The sequence below is a fragment of the Equus caballus genome, chromosome 3, assembly GCF_041296265.1.
Source record: "Equus caballus isolate H_3958 breed thoroughbred chromosome 3, TB-T2T, whole genome shotgun sequence".
NCBI classification, from domain to species: domain Eukaryota; kingdom Metazoa; phylum Chordata; class Mammalia; order Perissodactyla; family Equidae; genus Equus; species Equus caballus.
Genome location: NC_091686.1, coordinates 44047814 through 44070008, shown reverse-complemented (window position 1 = coordinate 44070008; position 22195 = coordinate 44047814). Strand labels below are relative to the sequence as shown.

The 22195-nt window shown below is 40.3% G+C and overlaps 1 protein-coding gene across 15 annotated transcripts in view; it reads right to left on the bottom strand.

The window, feature by feature from the left end:
* Nucleotides 1-22195, bottom strand: part of PPP3CA (protein phosphatase 3 catalytic subunit alpha) — a 287954-nt gene that overhangs the window by 207613 nt on the left and 58146 nt on the right. For 2 of the 15 annotated variants that reach the window (XM_070263366.1, XM_070263370.1), the window contains exon 1: nt 4870-5043. The exons of 12 other annotated variants lie outside the window; for them this stretch is intronic. The gene's annotated coding sequence lies outside the window, so the exon portion shown is untranslated. Of the gene's footprint in view, nt 1-2510; nt 2842-4869; nt 5044-22195 lie in introns of those variants that run through there. One more of the 15 variants, XM_070263372.1, reaches the window with a different exon arrangement.

Below are 22195 nucleotides of genomic sequence, written 5' to 3'. Positions count from 1 at the left end.
ATTGGCACCTGAGCTAATGGCTGTTGCCAATCTTCTTTTTTTGTTTTTCCTGCTTTTCCTCCAAATCTCCCCAGTACATACATTATTTTAGTTATATTTAGTATATTTTAGCTGTGAGTCCTTCTAGCTATGCCACATGGGACGCCGCCTCAGCATGGCCTGATAAGCAGCACCATGTCCGCACCCAGGATCCGAACCAGCGAAACCCTGGGCCGCCGAAGCGGACTGCAGGGACTTAACCACTGGCCACGGGGCCCACCCCCACATGCGGCTTCTTAATAGAGATTTGATACTAGCCCAATATGGATACTGTATTATTTTGGTATCAAACCAGAGTCAGAATCGATAGAGTCAACTTTTTCTAAATCATATAATGTCAGAAGAATTTCACACCAAGCAGGAAAAAGGATGTTATCTTTCAGATTATAATACTAAAGTCAGCAATGCACAATCTCAGCTATTGTTCATTCTGGCAAATCACCACTGGCTAGCTGATTTACAACAGGCTGCTAATTATACAATAGCACTTAAACATGGCTAGAAAATTGAAATGTCCACCTGCTAGAAGTGTAACTAAATGTGCTGTAAAAGTGGAGCGCTTGTGATCACTGGCCAACTCCAAAGGCAAAGATTTGGCCAGCAAGGCTGCCCATTCGCTACTGTTAGTATTCACTGATATCAAATAAACCATAGCCACAACAGAAATTTCCATTTAAATGACTGGTAGGAACTCTGATGAAGTTAAACTGAGATAACGATGACTGCAGAATTTTAATGATGGAAGGAGTCAACAGACCTGTTATCAAACAGCTGTGTGTGTTGAGAACGTACACCAGCAGGATTGTCTGGTCCCATGAGGAGCATGGTAATCGTAGGGTTGTGCCCTAGGGTAGCAGATTAAGTCATAGAAAGGACAAGAGACAGTGAGGGCAAACAAAAACTGGCATTTATCGTGTGCCTCCTACGAAAGAAAGCACTGATACCAGATAAAGAACCAGATACTTTCCAGTATATTGATTTGTTTAGTGCTCTCGTTAATGTTGTAAAGCAAATTTTGCCATTGCCATGTTTTTCACACTTAAAGAAAGAGAAGCTGTGAAAGATTAATTTCGCAGGGTCACTCAAGTGGGGAAGGGGTGAGAATGGAATCTACATACTTCTGACTACAGACCCATGCTAGCCCTGCTGTGTGCCCTTCCACAGGTCGCTCAACCTTTCTGAGATTCAGCTTCCACATTTGTGCAATGAGCACTAAAGATACTTCTACGTTATTATTTACTTCTGATTCTTTTATTTTTGTTGTCTTTCTTATTCTTTCATAAATGCACAGTGGAGAACTGCTTAATAGAGATAAGCATATTAATGTTCCAAAGGGAAAAATCATTAAATAAACGGGTTGGTTAGTTGCCTTCACCCCAGGTTAGAGAGTTAGAAACATACAGAATGTTACATAACTCCTGACAGACAATACTAACGGCTGTGTAAAAAGATTCATAATTAGCCATAAACATACCTTTAATTTATTTGTTTATTTTTGGTCTGAGAACTTTACTGATTATGCATTATTTGTATTTAGAATGTATCCCGGAACATTTACAACCTTTTTCTCTATTTTCTAACTAGAAAATTCAGCATGTATTATCATTGTTTCCCACAAGTGACCAGAAATAATTCTTCTCAAAACTATGTAAACAAATCAATGTTCAAAACAAATTTATTAATATTATGTCCTCCTTGCCCAGAAGCAAGAAAGAATACCAAACGGCCTGCAGGCCATCGGTATTCAATAAATATTTACCGTAAAAACAAAGGAAAATCTAAATGAACACATAATTCTTTAAAAAGAAGGCATGATCCCAGTAGTAGAGAAGCATTCAAAACAATACACCATCAACTGGAAAAACAAGATCCCAGCTTCAAACAAGAACAGTAAATCGGACGTACAAACACTAAATTCTCATAAACTGATTGGTGGAAAAAACACTGCAGACCATAGTAGCTAATGAAACCTCCACAGTCAAGTTGCCCAAATTTTCTGAAGAACCGCGAACCACCAGCGAGCAAAGGAAAGAGCAGGGCCCAGGGGGGCGGGGGCCCTGCCCACGGGGACCAGCCAGGTGCCCTCCAATCTCTCATTGTTTCAGATACTAACTTCCCACGTGGAAGCAGTAGACACCATCTAAATCCCTCTGCTTTGACGGGAAAAGTGTGATTCTGACACAAAATCATTCATCTCCCTCTCCCCGGGGAAGTGTTGCTTCCTCTGCACTTCCCCTTTTTCTTCTCTACCTACTACTGAGCTAAGGCAGCTCTCCACCGCCTCTGTTTCCAGGCCTCCTCCTCCACCCTTGCCCCCAGAATCAGGGCGAGCTCTCCTTTGATAAAACTCAGACAGGAGAAAACTTGGCTCTTCTCTCAAGCTTGGCAATGAAGTCTTCAGTTTCCTTTCTTGAAAGAAATTAAACCTCTGGGAAATTAAGTCTCTCTGAGAAGAAAGCAGACAAGCATACCATTGATTCTAGAAACCCAACACACCACTCCAAATGAGGATTTTCACCCAGGTCTTCATAGTGCTGATGGGAGCACCTAGTACGTGCCCAGAGTCGGAAGATCCGGTTTCTGTTTTTGAGACTTCAGCTGATCCATCTGGAGAGCAGATTATACCTTTTAATCTCTGCTCTGGGTTTCCCCATCTACCAAAAAAGGGAACCAGAGGTTTTCTTCAGTTTATATTTAAATATTTTTATTACTCTGAGCACTTCCTTCTCTTTACTCTGAGGAAAACAACACTACAAGTACTGTCCTCCTCTTCTGCCACCACTCTCCACCACCCTACATGCCAACTCTTTCCTCTCACGTGTCCTTGAGATAAATTCAACTTTGAAACTAGTCAGAACTTGGGTCATGAACCCACGCTGTCATGAATCTTACTGCTGAGCATTTTTGTTTCCATTTCATGGTTTCCTTCTTACTCTCCCAGTTGACCCGTAGGCAATCATTCGTTCAGCAAACCTCTACAATGAGCCTGGATGCATCCTGACCAGGATCACCAGGGAGATCAAAAAATCCCAGCAACTTCGATCCCTCTTCACTCCCATAGACCAGTCCCCACACTGCGGACCACGTCCTCACAGCTACAGGCTTTGTTATACTAGGTAAGAATTTTCTTTCATGAGAGCTCAAAATGAGGTATGTGAGTACTAGCTTAATAACTGTACTCATTTGAGTGTATTTGGCATGATATAAAAGTAAGCTGGTTAGGATTATAAAGCACATTATTATAACACCAGAGTTATTTCACAGTGCTATACTGAAAGCATTATATTCATAACAACTTATAAACTCTGAAAGGTGTTTTAGACTCCTTGGATAAAAACAACTACCCTATCCTAACAGACGCTGACATTTTACCAGGGCAGTAGATCTAGCCTGGCAAAGTGAAATAAGCACGTGAATCTCCTGGCACGTGCTCCCCTCTCTGAGACTGTGCACTCTGTGCATGCTACCACCCCACCAGCCTCGCATGCCCGAGCTCTGTGACTTGATGCACACAACACGTCTCCAGAGTGTGTGCTAATAAAAAGCTAAGAGCAATCAAGGCACAGAACATAAGAAATTTCCTGACCAATTTTAATACTAATTACTCTTTCCTTTCAAGGCAGAAACGGCTGTTTTCAGCCTTAGCCAGTTTTAGCTAGATGACCAGTTTAGAAAGCATTATTGTAAAAATGTGTTTGGTGCCAGTTTCTCGTAATGACTCACCCTCAGCTGCACAGGCTTCTGAAGCCAGGGCAAATCTTACCGACAAGAAAAGTGCCAAACTGCTCTTCTGATAAAGACCTTGGCATCATGGGATCTCATACTGTCTCTAATTTAAAATTTCACTTAGAGAATTTTGAATGACAAAGAAATTGTGGTGTGTGTGTCGGTGTGTGTGTTGTATTAGAAATGTAGTAACTTAAAACTTCCTTAGCAAGCTGGCTTCCTTTCTGGTTTTACAGAGCACTTTCTAATCCAAAAAAGAGAATTCAAAGTCTAATACAAAATTCAACTGACCTAATAAACTCTTTCCTCAAAACAGCATCTCTGGCTTCCCAGGAAATCTTTTACTTTCCTACTACTATTCTGGTCCATAGAGGACTAGCAGAAGATCCTTCTAGAATGAAAGGTATGTCATCTAAATAAACTTTTAGCCAAGAACTTTCAAATAGACTTTCACCAGTAGAGGCAAATTCTGTTTCAACCATCAGAGGTGACCTCAATGAGCCCAATTATTAACTAAAGAATGAATGCCAGCAACACACCATGGCTTCCCCTCTCTCTAACTGCAAGTGCCCGCTCTCTGCCTCTTCCTCGGGAGCAACCACTTCCGTTCATCTAAAGAAATTACTCCATAAGCAGTCCTCTGGTGATCCTACAGTCACTCCTTAATTATTATCATCAGGTAAATTATCCTCATAAAAGACGTTAATTTCTGTTTCTAATTAGCACTGTCACCTACTTTCTGATTAGTCCTATCTAGAATAAGCTAGAAGGGAAGGCCCATTAAGTAAACCACTTAATTACTTTCACTGTCCCAGGAATACTGAGATCTTAAAAGAAGAAAATTTTTACAAGGTTGGAGGCATCATTTTCGCAGAGAGAGCACCAGCCAAGAGCAAAAGAACAAAGGATTTTTAGCACACACAGGCAAGATAGCAATGACGTTATCACCAACTTTTACTGATTATTTACTATACAGCAGTCTCTAGCTTAACACTTTATACATATTGTTTTACTTAATTTTCATAAAACTATATGAAGTAGGTACTATTAATATCTCCAACTTAGAGACAAGGAAGTTGAGGTCTGGCAACCTAAGTTACTTACCCAAGATCAAAACAGGTCAAAGTAGCAGACTCAAGGCTCTCTTACAGTGTGTCGAGGGCAACTCCTCCAAGACCAAAAAAAAAAGTCTCATGTGATCAATGTTCAGTCACAGTGAAAGAAAATTGTGAAAACTCCATAAAAGGAGGCAACAATGCACATATGCAGCGTCGAGCGCTGCAGAAAGAAATTCTTAAATTTGAAGCCATATTATGACTTTCTTTACTCTTGAGTATTTGTAGCAAGATATTCTGTCTATCTTAATGTAACATTATACCTCCACAACTTTTATAACTGTTCTAGACTTCTTAAAGGCATGTCCCAAAAAACGGCCTTTCTTCCAAAGAATTTGCAAACATCACATAGTAATTGCTTTTAGTACATCAGTCTGAAAAAAAGCATGCACTATCCTTTATAAATTCCTGATGTAGTACAATTCTTCTCACTTAAAAAAAATCCAAATTTCATTTTCTGCAAGCCTATCAATGATCCCACTGCAATGCATTAGCCAGAGATTTATACGTTAGTTTAGAAATACATAATTAACTATGGGCTCTGCAAATTCCAAAATTAATTATACAATCACCATGAGTTTTCTCATATATTCTTCTAAAGATCTCATTTTAAAAATAATTAGGGACCGGCCGAGTGGCACAGCGGTTAAGTGTGCACGTTCTGCTTCAGCGGCCTGGGGTTCGCTGGTTCGGATCCCGGGTGGGGACATGCACCGCTTGGCAAGCCATGCTGTGGCAGGCATCCCACATATAAAGTAGAGGAAGATGGGCACGGATGTTAGCTCAGGGCCAGCCTTCCTCAGCAAAGAGAGGAGGACTGGCAGCAGTTAGCTCAGGGCTAATCTTTCACGAAAAAAATAAATAAATAAAAAATAAAAGTAATTAAACTTGTCACATGTGTTGTTAACCTTCCCAAAAACCCATTAAAAGACAGAATCAAGCATTAATATTTACTCTCCCTAGAATTACTCAAACCAATCTACTCTAACTTCTTATATCTTTCTATTGAATTAAAGTATGAAATATGCAAGGAAGTTATTAACCTTGTTATATAATAACAAAAAATTATTTCAAAGATTTTTCTAAGAATTATTCATTGAGTTAAATATTGACCATGATCTAAAGCAGAATAAAAAGACTGACTTTTTAACAAAAGTTTTTATATTAAATTTTCTTTTTCCTTTAGTAGGAAATGAGGCATCCTCCAATCCCTTCCCCATTTCAGTAATAATTACCCTGCAAATGGGCAATCAAAGGCAATATTATCTATATTTTGTAGAAATACTTCAAGTCAAGTCAATAACAAGAGTACACACATACACCCACAGCCTTCACCCTCACCCAGATTATAAAAATATTTCTAGATTGGTGCAGTCTTAATTCATAACACTAAGACACATTCAAATTAAAATTCCTCCAAATCAAGGGTATGTATGAAATTACATCAAGTGTTGAAGTCATTAATTTTTATTTAATTTTTCCTTCAATTTTTCTAAGATTTTATTTTTTAGAACAATTTTAGTTTCACAGCAAAACTGAGAAGGTCCAGAGCTTTCCCACATACCCCAGGCCCCCACACACACACAGTCTCCCACACTGTCAATGTCACTCACTGCCTGGTATATTTACCTGGATTTGTTTCTTTTTTTTTTTTTTTTTTTAAAGATTTTATTTTTTCCTTTTTCTCCCCAAAGCCCCCCGGTACATAGTTGTGTATTCTTCGTTGTGGGTTCTTCTAGTTGTGGCATGTGGGACGCTGCCTCAGTGTGGTCTGATGAGCAGTGCCATGTCCGCGCCCAGGATTCGAACTAACGAAACATGGGCCGCCTGCAGCGGAGTGCGCGAACTTAACCACTCGGCCACGGGGCCAGCCCTGGATTTGTTTCTTATGTTGGGAAATAGTGTTTAGCTGCAAGTGGATGCTTATTCTTTAAACTAATAACAAAAGTAGCAGTTTATATTTTAAGAGCTAGAAGGAAGCTTAGTGATTACTAATTTGAGCTTCTCATTTTACAGAAAAGAAAACGAGGCAAAGGCAGGTAAACTCTGTGCTGAAAGTCACCAGGTCAGGTGGCCCCCAACATCTGGGACTATCAGGCAAGTCTCCTGACTGTCACAGCTTTAATTTCCTGGGACTACAGCATACTGCTTTCAACTATACATAATGCTTTCTAAGAATAATTAGAAAAATGCAAATCAGGCTGATGTTAGCTAGAACTATCCACCTGACCACCTCACTCCCTTAGTTAGTGGGCCAGCTACTTTGCTTAGAAGAAAATCTGCATTAAGCTCTAGGCCCCCAGTTGGCCCAGCGGTCCTGGGATGCTCTCAGCCGGTGGGGCTCAGAGGAGCCTGAAGGGATTAGGGATGCTGGGGAGCAAGCAGCTGGAGAGAAACCAGGCTGAGAAGGCACCTCCATCATCTACAGCACACATGAAGTTAACACACTTATGACGCACAATGTGCACCCCCAGGTGTGTTGTGCGTGTGTCCTCGGGAATATACATTTAAGCTGGAGACTTATGCCACACATTCCTAGGGATATTTTCATTTTCATCATCTTATCAAGAAAAAACTTGGGACACATAGATATCACTAAGCAGTAGTCATTGCGCAGGATGTGGGAATATGTAATCTTCCTTCCATGTCAGAAAATCTTAGACTTGCACAAGACATAACTAGTCCAGTGGCCCTTAACCCTAGTTGAACATTCAAATTATCTGAAGAGCTTACACAAAACACTAAAGCCAGGATCCACCCAGATCAATTACATCTGAATTTCTAAGACTTGGGCCGAGGCATCAGTGTCATTATTGCCCCAGTTACTCCAAAATACACATTACATCTCATTCAATGGTTCAATCAACAAACAAATGTTTCTGACTGCTTCCTTCAGAGAGGGCAATATGAAAGGCATCAAAGATATTTTTAAAATAAAAATAATAAGACAGATAAGATGTGTTTCTTACCTTCAAGGAGGGGAGCTTTCTAAAATCCTGGGTTCTTATTTTCCACTGTCAACTTTACACTTCTACTTTGATGTCATCTTGAGGATTTTTTGTTTTTGCCATGACTAATGGCAAAATACCAACCCTTCCAAATGCACACAAAGGTCAGAGCCCTCTGCTCACCACTAGAAGCATTTCTCCAGACTAACACTGATCCATTAATTAAATTGTCAGCTCCTTTGTTCAAACAAGAAAAAATCCATTTAACTACATTATCATCTGACATTGGCTTCACTGTATATTGTGCCCATTAAGGTACCATTCAAGGGTTTTATAAAAGTGGAAGAGAAATCTAGATAAGCTCTACAAACCATCTTCTTCTGACCACTCTTCTCACTTTACCAAATTATTAGATGAGGGCAGTGAGCTGACAGAAGACGGTGAAGACACGCTTTAATCGGGATGACACGACAGCCACTGTGAAGAGCCTCCATCCAAGGCTGTCTTCCCACGAGATTATCTGAATGTCTGGACTCTCAGACTCATGAGCAATTTTGCCCTAAGAGACTTTGAAACAGGCAGGAAAAAAATCAATATACCTTCACATAAAGTATTTACTTTACAGCAAATAAATCAAATATAGTATAAATTTCTTTTCACATCATTTCTCCATATAATGAGTTCCTGTAACGGAGGTACTGTTTCTGTCTGGTTTTTTTTGTTTTTAATGACCCAGCACTTGCTTGGTAAGTGAGAAGTTACTCTAGTTCACAATTACATTGGAATTTTTGGAGTTTTCAATTTCAAGAGGAATTGAGTTTTTTAATCTTTTAAAACAAAAACTGAAATGACTTCTGAAGCTATGAAGATAAAAAAAGAATTTCCTTTTGAATTTTCTTTAGGAACTACTTTTTGGAAACCAGCAAGCAATTACTATTTAGGATTTGGAAAAACGCAAAATGCATGGAAAATTCAGTGTATTGTGTGACCGTTGTCATTCGGTCTCAGAGTTAATCTAGATTCTCAATGCCCTGTTGCACAGGCCGGCAGACCAGTGACCCTCAGCGTCTCACAATGGTTTGTCAAATTCAAATAATCATTAAACAAATGTCTTACTGAATCATCCAACAAAGGGCCGCAGACTCCAATAGATATACAGCCAGGGAGGCAGAGTAACTGAAGGTGTATAAGGAGGGAGGAGGGGACGGAGGAGGCAAGGTGAGGTTCCGGTAGGACATGCCCTGATTAAAGGAGGCAGCTAAGAAAACTCAGATTTTATGTGAAAACAACTGAATCCTGCATGTTGGAAACTAAGGCAAACTATTTAGATCTCTTTGAAGGCCAAATAATTCTCTCTCAGCTGAGAGGTAGCCTTCACCTCTGATCTCGATGATAAAAAGAAAGACAACTCAGGAGAGGAACAAAAAATTTACATTCCTACTGTTTTCCGCAAGCATTCTGCTGAACCTTCTTTTCTTGTGTCTCCAATTTGTCCACCATAACGTATCAGAGTCTGCTTCCTTCACGGGATTCAAAACATTTCATCGAGAGCTTTTCTAACTAATTTGGCCTGAACCCCTAAGAATGTTCTAACAAATACAGATACAGGCAAAAAGAAGACTGAAGTGTTTTTTTAACGAATGGTGATTGAGGGACTGGATAACTGAACATGAATCACGGAAACACACATAAATATAAAGAGTAAGTTTTTGCTCACTCACGCTCTGTCTCTGTTTTTGTCAACATTTGGGGAGAGGAGCTTAATGAAAGGTAAGGAGTGGTTAAATTCCAAAGTAAAATGATAAGCCAAATAAAAATCACCCAAGATTAACAACAGATATACAAACACTGCCTCAGACCAAACGCGACCCATTTAACCTGATTCTAAAAGCAGGGAACTGAACTAGCTGACAAACTTGCTTGGTCATCTGCTCATAGGACAGAGAAGGACTTAAACATTAACATAGGTGAAGAAAGCAACAAAAGTGACATAGATAAATGTGTCTACAGTAACACAGTTTGCATGTTCTACCTGGAAAAAAAACACCACTGTATTTTTGCAAAAGTCTTTGTGACAGCACACTAAAGGGAAGGAGGACCTGACGGCGACTTCTGCCTGGGATAGATCACCTCTATACGTGCAACGAGAAAGGAGAATACTTTTATACTTCTACTATCAAAAGTCTACTTTCTTACCAAAGTGCCTTAGATAGAATAACAACTGATAATTGCATACTGTTTTTAAAGCTTCTTACCTCCTCTCATGTACCCTACTTTTAACAAAACTCTGTACTTTCTTTCATCAGCCCCCATACTCTCATTCCTTTCCTTGAACTCTGTCAAAATATGTAAAGCCACTCATAACTAAAAGGAAGAAAATAAAAATAATGGTCACATACCTTCCTATATTTTTATTATCTATAGATAGCATCAAAAGTATAAAAAATTAGAATTATAAAGTTAATACACTTTTTCAATGAAGTTATTAAATTCAGATTTGGCCCTGGCTATGTGATGGTTACTAAGAAATTATAAAAATTAGTTTCACTAATATAATTGATTGACTATCTATTGTGTCTCATTTAAAATCATGGTGTTATTAACTCAGTCTACACCAGCCACAGGTTAAGGACAAAATTAAAAACCTATAACTAAGAATTACCTAATAAAATCTCAAGGAAAAGTCATAGTTGCAACTAACAAGAAGACAATGGCTAAGACCGACAGGCTCAGAGATGACAGGATGAGATCCAGAGCACAGTCCACTGAAGTCTCCCAAGTGAACCTGAGTTCAACTAGGGAAAAAATTTTAAATCAGGGGTTATTTGTATCAAACACAAACACGGTCCACAGAAGAAAGGTAGGAGGACAGGCCTTCGGAAAGGAGAGCAGACATAAACGCTCAGTAACTGCTCATTACTCCTGTTTTCCTCCCCCTCTATGGAATCTGACCAGCTAACTCTTGTCTTCCAACAAGCTCGAGGAGCACAAGGTGCCCCGCACCGGAGTGCCACCCTGGTTGTCCTTTCAGACCACACACAGGGCTGCGGTGCAGGTCAGACAGAAGCCGCACGGCCTGCCCCTGCCCTGGGCTTCGTGGGTTACCCAGGAAGGAAGGAGCGTGTACATGGACGTGCAGACTCCCACATCCTCAGACTGAGGGCGGGGCTTGGAGAAACATAGCTCAGTTGCCTGGCTGTTAGAAAAAGAAGTATTAGTAGGTAATTCATGCGCTGCACAGAATATACATTAGATATAGGATGGGTTAATGGTTCATTTAAAAGTTGAATAAAATTCTACTTCAATTAAATCAAAAGTCTTTCATATGTCAGCGTAATATATAATATGTATGAATTATCCATAAATGTGAATAAAGATTTTCTTCCAACCAATATTTATTCAGGGTCTAGGTACTGTGTTAATACTTGGGATTACAATGCTCCTGTACTCCAAGTGTCTATAACCGAGAAAGACAATCAAGTAATCAAATAATGATAGTACAGAAACTGTGCTATGATGTCTGCTTCCGGTTTAATGATGGAAGTGCCTGAAGCCCACACTACTCTGAGCATGGAGGAGAAAAGTAGGAGGGGATTTAAGGACAGGTTTCTTTCTTTTCTTTTCTTTCTTTTGTTTTTTTTCGTGAGGAAGATTGTCCCTGAGCTAACATCTGCACCAATCTTCCTCTATTCAGTATGTGGGGCCCTGCCACAGAGTGGCTTCATGAGGAGTGTGTAGGTCCACGCCCAGGATCCGAATCAGCAAACCCGGAAACCCAGGACACCAAAGCAGAGAATGTGAAGTTATCCACTACACCACCAGGCCAGCCCCTCAGGGAAAATTTCTCAAGCAGGTGACACCTAATCTGGCAAAGAAGTGGGGGGGAAGTGTGTTCCAGGCAGACGTAAGACCATGTGTCAAGACTCTGAAGCAACAGTGGGCCTGGTGGAGAAGCAAGCAGGGACCCAGCACAGGGGGAGCACGGACTTTGTCCTCTAAATAAGGGAAACCACCAAAAGATTTTAAGCAAAGGAATATCATGCAAGACTACTTCCAAATGGCACACTTCAGCCACTGAACTGTCTGAAAATTGCCTTCACATGAAATACTGGCCCAACAGATGTATCCACACAACATCTAAAATCAGATTCCAAGTAATCTTTTAAAATCATACCCTCATCTCTTATTAAATAATTGACTAATAAATACTTTCTGAAAGTAGAAGTATGCTGTGAAGAAAAAAAAAAAGAAGAATTTTGAGAACCCAGGTGGGAGTGGGCAGTCAAGACGAACAAAGGCCCCAACACAGGGACAGGGAAGGCACAGGGCAGCTCCCAGCTCCGGGGCCAGCGGCTGAGGCTCCTCCCACATGCGGGAAGATTCAGTCTCCAAGAGAGTCAGCACCATGAGTGGGAAAGTGGAGAGGCAGATTAAATGCTTTTAATTTCACTTAGAAGCTAATGGAGAACAACAAAAGTACGGTAAACTGAAGATAAGTTGAACGAGAAATCCGACTACGTCTGCAGACAGTGTGCAGGGAAAACCAGAATTGTATAAGGAAACGTTTAAGGTTTTTTAAACATTTTTGGTTTAAATAATTTCCCCTTTTTCAAGGACACACTAAATGGCCTGGATTAAAATCAATATCGAGAAGAAAAAAATGTATAAATTCTCGTTAGTCTGTTTTCAACTAAGGCAAATGGGAAAGAGATATTACTGATTTTCTGCAAAAATATCTGCACACAGTTACACATCAGTGGAAGAAATCTGAGAAAAGACAGCAAAACTCGCACATTTTAGTGATTACATTCTTCAGGTGGTACACACTGATCAGTGGGCCTTCAGCAATGCAAGGAGAACTCTGATCTCTCGGCTCTCGATCTGACCCCACTGTGCTACGGGACCCCAAGGCTGGAACCAAGTCAAACACATTAAAGCTATGTTCATCTGGAACAGCAGCCTAGCCAGGTCAGCACCACTACAAAGACCTGCAAGTTAGACAGTCGACCACACAGACAACATTGCAATCACGTCATTCGTCATGAACTAAAGACAGTAACCTTTCAACTTCATCTCACCCACATCTAGACAAACCTAAAGAAGATTCAAATCCCGTAATATCCCAACAGCATATCCCTTGTATTAATGAGCTGAGACACATGAGGATTAGCATATTAGTCACACATGTAAGGAACATACCTATAAACCAAATGTCCAAGACTTGAGGGTATTCAAGATGTCTTCCTTAAGCAGCTACGGGAAAAACGCCAAGGACATTATCATGCTGTGGCTCCTATGTCATACGCATGAACCCCATCTTGGCATTTGATTCTTTTAACTGAGTTGGCTCATGGGACTTCCTGCTCTTTATTAGCTGCCCAAAGTTCATAAACATTATCCATTCAGCCCGGGAGAAAACTGCTATAAAAATTAAAGAAGGGTAATCACCAAATTCATTCATTATGTCTACCACTACCAAATTAGTCAGCATTTTTCATCTTGTTACTTTTTAGCAATGCTGGATGCCGCCTTCCAAACCTTTGCTGAGAAGACCGAGCCCTGCTGCCGTGAGACAGCACAGCGCCATCCCCACCACCACATCCCTCTGCTTCCTCCAGGCCCTCTCCCTTCACCCCGTTCTCTGAGCTTAAGCATCCCTCCTCTTTGCCAAGGCGAACCTTCCACCCACTGTCGTGACAGTGCCTCTTTGTCTACTCCAGTCCATTGTTTCATCAACTATGCAGACCAGTTCTCTTACATCTTCAGATTCTCCCTGTGGACTGGCTGTTTTCTGTCTTCCTGCAAAAACTCTCAAGTCTCCTCTATGCTAAAAAAAGAAAAATCCTTTTCCCTGCTCCTGCTCCCTCTCGACACAATCTCTTTGTGACTGCTTCCCGTCCCCTGAGAGTGTCTTGAAAATGAAGACGGCCCCAGCCTGCTCCAATCCTCACTTCCCACTCACCCACTCAGCCCCCGGTTTACTTTGCTTAAATCCTTCCCCCAACTCCTCACATCTCCGTTTTTCCACACACCCACTACTCTATCTGCCGGCAAGTCAGCAACGTTGGGTCATCCAAGACCTGTCCAGTGCTGTCACTTTATGCATGTAGTTACTAAGTTCTCATACACGTAGGTGATATTTCCACTACTTGTCTCAAATATCTCTCTCAGTGCCAGTATGTTGCTTCGGGTGCTTTTTACTTCCACCTAAAATATGGTGATCCCCTCAAACTGGTCCATCCACCTTTATCAATGCATTGCCTACAAGAGGCTATAAAAAAATCTTTCCAGACACAAATTTGACCACTCCTCACTTAATTTAGACCATAACTTACCCTATACCCTCTGGAAGAACCCACCAGCAACCGCACCACAAGCCTGCCCTCCATCTTTGCTAGCCCCACATTCACAAGTGAATCAAGTGCAGTCTTCTCGGTCTGTTACTCAAGGCTTTGCACAGTATGGCCCCAAACTATCTTTTTATATCTGCTTCTCTCTAATTTATATCCTAGGATTCAAATAAACAATGCTGAATTGTTATCCCCAACCACAAAGGCAAGGACAAGATGCTATTCACTTTTGCCTTCTCCTCTCATACACATAAGTGCTGTTATACAAACAGTGTTCAATAATCATCATTCAACAGACCACCTTTAGAATTAATAACCTAATGCAAAGAAGAAAAAGAATATAAGCTCTGTACAAGCAGGAAGTTTTGTATATACACATATTTTTTTAACTGTTATATCCCCATAAGCCAGAAAACCTCCTGGTTTAACACACACTCACTAAGTTGGGGTGCTGAAGCGCAGGCGTGCTGTGCGACCCACTTTGTTCTACAGCTGTGACACACACGAAGTTACTGCTGCCATAATTAAGCACTGAAACATGACCAGCAAGGGGGAGACAACACACAAGTATTTGTAAGATAAGAGTCCAAATATGGCAGTCCTCCAGAGATGTGCTATCAGTAGAAAGACGGCCTTTACTTAGCCAGCCTCTAAAGGTGGCCATAGTTTCTCCTGGTACGTGGAACATCTCATGAAGTTTCATTTTTCTCATGGTAATCTCCACGGCATAGAGTTGGCGGCTGAGGATTTCATTAAATGTTAGGAGTTCCTACAAAGAGACTTAAAGGCACATGACACGTGAGACAGTAATGAAAATACAGTTCCCGTGCTTCAGAGTACGCTAAGCTGCAATCAAGTTCTTTGAGGAATACTACATAAATACAGCAATTTTCAAGAGGCCAAATGAAAAAGAAGGTGCTGAATTTATTGCATTTTTATTATCTAACATCTGTAACTTTTAAGGAAGCATCTATGAGATCCAAGAAGAACACAGGCCGTTCATACACGTGCACATGCACCTACACAACCAAACACAGATTTTACAAGTAAAAGCTTTCTAAATTGTTGTAAACGTGTATCTCAACCCATTGCTCTGTCACAAGGCAACGACTGACAAAGGTGAATTCCAGGAAAGTCTAGCCCCAGCACCAGGTAAGGATATTCAAACAAGGCTCCCTCCAAACTCTGTGGTGCAAAGGCAAGGCTCGCTGCGCAGAGTGTGCATGTCACACACACATACGCCCAGAGACACAAGACAACTGTTCACCATTACTCGAGACGGACTATGCTGTAAGAGATGAGGTGCCGAAAGCTGTTTGCAAGTGGACTTTCTTGGTCTATTTAAATGCTCATATTAAGGTATATCTCCCAGAAATGGCATATCTGCATACTGGCAAAAAGGACCCGTCCAACTTCTTTGATAGTCTATTTGTTTAACTTGAATAGTTTTTATTTCTTAATTTATAGGCTGGCTGGTCCAGTCCCTGATTCCTTACCTAAGTTTTAACGATTGGATAAGATCCATTTTCAGTCAGCAGTGTCATTATCATTTGCATTCAAATAAAACATGGCTTAAAAGTGATTTTTGTAAGTTTATACTCTAAAATAGATTAAATTTAGTGTGATTCTATGAACTTTTGAGAATAGTTCCATAAACTACGTGTGAAAATCATTCTAATAATTTTTTGCTAGACCCATGTATTACATGGACTGCCAACTGGCTTCCAAAACAGGCAAGACCTGTGGTTCTATCAAATTAACTATTAAAACTTACTCATTTTACCTATATCAAGTCACACTTGCATCTAAAATAAATTACTTTGTGACTAAACTTATAAAATATAATATGCATTATATTATAAAAGTCAAACAAAGAAAAGAGAAATTTCTGGCCTGAAGGGTACGCAGATACGTGAGATTTTGTCAGGATTAGGGCCACTGGCAAATCCACCTGCCGCTTCCTATCTCTGTGCTCCTCCAGGGCCCTCAGAGAATTACCGTTACACAGACACTGCTCTCCGATTATCGGTGCTCCCTATCCACCTTTTCAAGTCACCCAGATTTCACTTTGTAGAACTTCATATGGTTTGTAAATCTCAGTAATTAAAAAGCGGCACTTAGTCAACAATAAACTCGCGACAAATTCTAACAATTCATGCATTTAGCTAGACTGTTACAAATATATAATTAAATCCATTCAACAATTATTTCTTTCACTCAACAAATAAGAATTTACTGGTGCCAAGCATGACTGGTAAGTGTTAGTTATCTATTTTCCCACATACACAGCGCCAATCAGAAGTGGAAGTTGATACTTTATGTGTAAACACGGTATTCCCCTTTCACCTTCTAAGTGGAGAAAGCAACCGTGAATGTGAGAAGCAGCAAGCGTCAGGAACTGTTTCCTCACGGGTAAGTCAGTGGGGCAAAAGCGAAACACAAAGAAAAATGCTGCAAATAAAAAGGAAGACTTCTGCCCCGTGGCTTACTCGCCATCCTGTGTGCTGCTCTGCAGCTCGGGCCGCCCTGCCCGGCCGGGTCAGGCAGCCCCTGCCTTCCTGTGGCTGCGTGAGTCAGCACCGCCAGACACGGACAGCTTCCTGCTGTTTACTGAGAGGGAAAGTCGTCTCCCCGTGGAACGACAAAATATAGCTGAAGACAAACAAGGGCCAAGATGGCCCAAAAGCGTGGTGGGAAAAATCAAACACACTCACGCAACACAAATAACAAAAATGCTATTGCTAAACTAATGTCTACGTTGCTCACTGATACATTTACCTTTTTAAAACAAAAATTTTAAATATACTGCTATTATCTTAGTTGTTCCTAATAATAAATTAATGATGTAATGACTATTAATTCACTTAATAATTGGGAATAATGTCATTTTCTTTACTAGTAATCAGGCCTAACTTGCTTCAAAAAGACTTCCCTGACTCCCTACTCCCCACACCTGCAAGTTAGGTTGGGTATCTTGACACTTGCCTGGGGATGCCTCACTCACCGTCCTTCGTTGATAATATGATAACAGTGAAACTCTGTTTTTAGATTTCTCTTCTCCACTACACGGCCTCTAGTTCTCTCACGCCGGTTATAGCACTTAATAACACTACACACCATTTAGTGAACGCCCTCAATATAGTTGGTCTGCCACGTTCATTATCTCATTTAATACCAGAACTACCTTAGGAAGTACTGCACTTTACATTTGAAGACATTTACCTAGAATTATAAGTAATTATAAGAATTATAACTAAGTAGCAGTCAAGATTTAAACCCAGTTCTGTTAAGCACCAAAGCCTGGGTAGCTTCAGAGATGGACTGCCTCACCCTGCAATATGAGAACTACAGGATAACATATACGACAGTAAGGTAACCATATTAGGATTCGTTTATCTATTAAATACAACCTAATTCAAGAAAAACGTTTTCCCCATCGTGGACCATTAGCTTTCTTCTCTTTAGTACTGACACTTCTCTCACACTTCAAGAGAAAGGAAACCAATGCAGAACAAAGATGACAGAGCAGCCTGGTCCCATTCCCCACCCCTACTCATTTCTCTGGCCTCCAACCCCTGCACGCTGTCCGCCTCCAACGACTAAATGAGCTGGCATTTGTAAAGTACTTGAAACAGCACCTGGTAGAGTAAGGACTGGGTAAGTGTTTGTTAAACATTCTCCGTGGGTAGAATGTTTCAAATCGCTTACCAGCAAACTGTGTTGACAGCACCACATGTATTTTATTTACAGAGAAACACCTTGTAACCAAAAGACTTTCAAACATTCCCTTAGGGCAAGAGCTGGTGGAAAGGGTGCACAATGAGCAAACAGTTCCCAGAAGGAATGAAAAGCTAACAGCTAGAGTGAGAAGGGAGCAGAAGAGAAACTAAAATGGCTTCAGATCATCTCCAAAATAGCATCTTCCAGGCTGATTTTAGATCTTTAAGGTAGCATCAGACCTTAAGGTCAGCCTTCGTTCAAAGGTGGATTTTATACATCTTGACTATGATCCTTCCATTGATGACTTAATTAATAGATTTAAGCATAGTATGTATTAGGTGATAATTTTGAAAATACGAACTATGTGTTACTTTCTAAATTAAGATTACTTTCTGTAACTTCCTAACGCCTGCATAAGAGTTTCTATTACTCTTAATTTAAAGAATTAATGAACATATTTTTCACTCTAGGTTCTATTTTTAATAGAGAAAAATAATAATTAAAATTATTTGCTTATTCTATTAAGACAGCTCACATTTATGAAACTGAATCCCAAGCGTAAGTAGTTTTACTTCCCTCTTTTCAAAACTAAGCTTCAATATATATCAATCCTCTAGAGTCAGAATGAAGGAAGGAAATGAATGGATGACATCTTCCAGAAATGGCTAAGGATGCTACCACCTCCACGGGAATGACAAAACCTTTGTAAACACTGCAGGCTACAAGGAAAAAAAGATGAGGTAGGAAAACATCCTGGACCAAGAAGCAATAGAAAGTTGGCTATTATAATTTTTTTTTTTTTTTTTTTTTTTTTTTGGTGAGGAAGATTGGCCTTGAGCTAACATCTGTGACAATCTTCCTCTATTTTGTATGTGGGATGCTGCCACAGCATGGCTTGATGAGCACTGCTCCTGGGATACAAACCTGCAAATCCCAGGCCACCAAAGTGGAGCACATGAACTGAACCACTATGCCACCAGGCCAGCCCCATAACCTAAATTTTTTTTACTTTATTTGAGTAAATAAGATACCTGAAAAAGCTTTATATAAACAAACTGCAGAATAACTCTCTAAATGGTACAAAGTAGATAACAGGAGAACAGTAGAGATGAGAAAATGGATTTAAGTTTCAGTCTGTTCTACAGTCTTTACTCAATTAATATTGAAGAGTGTCCAAGCTATTATTTTGCTACAACTTCCAAAATCATCAATTATTTTACTTCAACTAACCAGATCAAAGATCTATTGGTAATTTAGGGCATAATTTATTCTGCATGAATACTAAACCAACATTACTTTCTGATTTCCTGATTTCTTCTTTGGAAATGAGATTCTTCCAGAGTTCACAAATATGCCTTCTTTCTTCTTTCTTGTAAACTCTTCTTCTCTGTACTATATTAAGGCATGAAAGTCATGGATTATATAAAAAGAACAGTTGATGCATTTTCCACATTAGTAAAACCTTTGGGAGTTTTTCTGCCTTTAAAGATAGCCCTCCTTCCCACAAATCCAGTCTACACAATTCATTTAATGTTTCACTTCACTAACACTTTAATCAAACTAAAGTGAAGTTTCATTCAGATTATCACAAATCTAACAGGTGATTTATCATATTCCAAGCCGTTTTGAGCAATAAGACAATTTATATCAGATAAGATGTGTGAACAATAGCATTTAAAGCCTTTAAAAATCAATCATTAATATCTAATTTGTATTTCTTAATCACAAGATGTTCAAAAATAAAACTGAATGGCTTATAATGATTGGGTTCCAAAGGGTAATGACTTCACATGGCCTGCAGGGCGTTCACCTGACCCTATTTCCTCATTAACCTCACTATTTCCTCATAAGCCTCTCACTTAACAACATATTCCAGCTGCAAAGAACACCTTTCTGTTCTTCAAACTCCCCGCAGCCTTGACTCTAAGCATCTGCACAGGCTATTCCTTTACCTGTACGCCCTCCTCTCCTAGCACCTCCTCGTTTGGCTCACTGCCTCAGGTCCGTTCAGGTGTCACTTCTCGTAGGACACCTTCCCTGACTCCCCAGGGCCGCAGGGAAGCATCCTCCCTCTGCTCCTACAGCACCTTCTCCTTCTCTGTGATAGCCCACTGAAAGTTACAGCAGGGGCCGGCCCCGTGGCCGAGTGGGTAAGTTCACGGGCTCTGCATTGGCGACCCAGGGTTTCGCTGGTTCGGATCCTGGGTGGGGACATGGCACCGCTCATCAGGCCATGCTGAGGCGGTGTCCCACACAGCACAGCCAGAAGGACCTACAAGTAGGATATACAACTATGTACTGGGGGCTTTGTGGAGAATAAGGGAAAAAACACGAGAGAGAAGATTGGCAACAGATGTTAGTTCAGGGCCAATCTTTTTTTTAAAAAAGAAAGAAAGAAAGTTATATCTACTTTCATGTCAAATCCTGCAGAAACATGCGCAAGATGTTACAACCCTGCGCTACCCACATTCCCATAGACCCCTGCAAAGACGTAAGGCTGGGAAGAATACATTTCTACCAAAGAGAAATCATTACAAACCTATTTCTACAATTATTTCCAAATACAAGAGGCTTACTCGAAAAAGACAGGAAAACACCTTCAACATATCTGCCCTTAATATTACTGAAGATAAAACTAAAAAGCCAAGGTTATTCCAAAATCTACCCAGAACTTAACAAAAGAAGCTATAAATCTTCTTTAGACCAAAGACTCAAAATTATAAAATATTATGCAAATGACAGGCCACCTATCTATTTCTTTTAATGGCCTTTCAACCTTCTTTGCTGGAAGCTTGTTATGTAAAGAGGTCACATTTACATCTTATCAAGGTTTTATAGTAAGGTTATGGAAACCTGACCACATTAAAGAACAGAGGAAACAAGAAATGCCTCCAGAGAAGGCCCCCCTCTGAAACCAAGAGCCTGTAACCCCTAGAACACAACCAAATGCATGAACAGTAATTTCAGTCCTGAGGGTGTCTCTAACACACAATCTGGAAGCACAGGTATCAATCTTTATTTAAAGGAATCTACACTAATTATTTTTTCTGAAGATTAACCTTTTTAAATAGTTTCAGTCTTTAATTCAAATTTCAGTTCCTCTTATGCCGGCTCAATCTTTTTCACTGAATTTTTTTCACAATTAGACTTTTTCCTTTTTCTTTACTCTTTGTCTTCACATGTATGAAGCACTTTATTGTTTATATGGTTCTTTGACATACATTATCTCCTGGTCCATTTCTTCATTCATCTCATCTTGCATTCATGTACCATGTATTCATTAGACATCCACTATGTACTTGGAAATGAGCTTGCCCCTTTTTTCCACATATTAACAGACTATTTTTTAGAGCAACTTTGATTTATAGGGAGACTGAGCAGAAAGTACTGAGTCTCCATGCGTCTCCTGCCTCCCTCGCAGCCTCCCTGTTATCAACACCTTGCGTTACTGTGACATATTCGTTATAATTGAGGCAATATGGTTCCACAACTACTAACTCAAGTCCATAGCTAAGATTACAGTTCACGTTTTGTGTTGTATAGTTCCGTGGGTTTTGACAACTGCATAATGTCATGTATCCACCACTAAATAGCATACAGAACAGTTTCAATGCCCTAAAACTTCTCTCTGCTTCCCCTATTCTTCCTTCCTACTCTCCCATGCTCCCCTTTAACCCTTGGGAATCATGAGGTTTTCACTGGTTGATGGCACACACAGCACACACAGCACGGAACCTTTTCAGACTGGCTTCTTTCCCCCAGAAGAAGCTGTTCTTTCGCCTAGCAATATGCATTTTAGTTTCAGGTTTGCAGAAGGCAGTCCTTGTTTTTGCATGTTGCACTTTTATCGTCAAATCGCCTGGTCATAAGCACCTCCTCCCTCTACTCATCCACTTCCCTATTCCCCACCAGCCTCTGAACAGCCACCCCTGCTGACACCGAGCCCCTCCTGGCACTGGCTACCAAAACTTCCAGAGCTCTGACTACGAGAATTCGGCAGCCACTGTGCCTCATACACACTACATTCTATGCAAGGCTCTTTGAAAATATGACCGGTTTGTTTGATGAAAACCAAGTGGTTTCCCAATAAAGCATTTTTTCAAGCTAAAAAATGTAATTAAAACGTCTTCTATCAGACTTAAGAACATAACACTCTTCTTCAATAAAAGAAGCTGAAGCCAATCACCTTCTCACTGAGAAAAGTTTGTTCAAGGTTCTAAAGCCAAAATACGAATTATTATAGGGAATCCAAGACAAATGTAAGGATGAGCACCTAGAATTCAAGTCAATTTAAAAA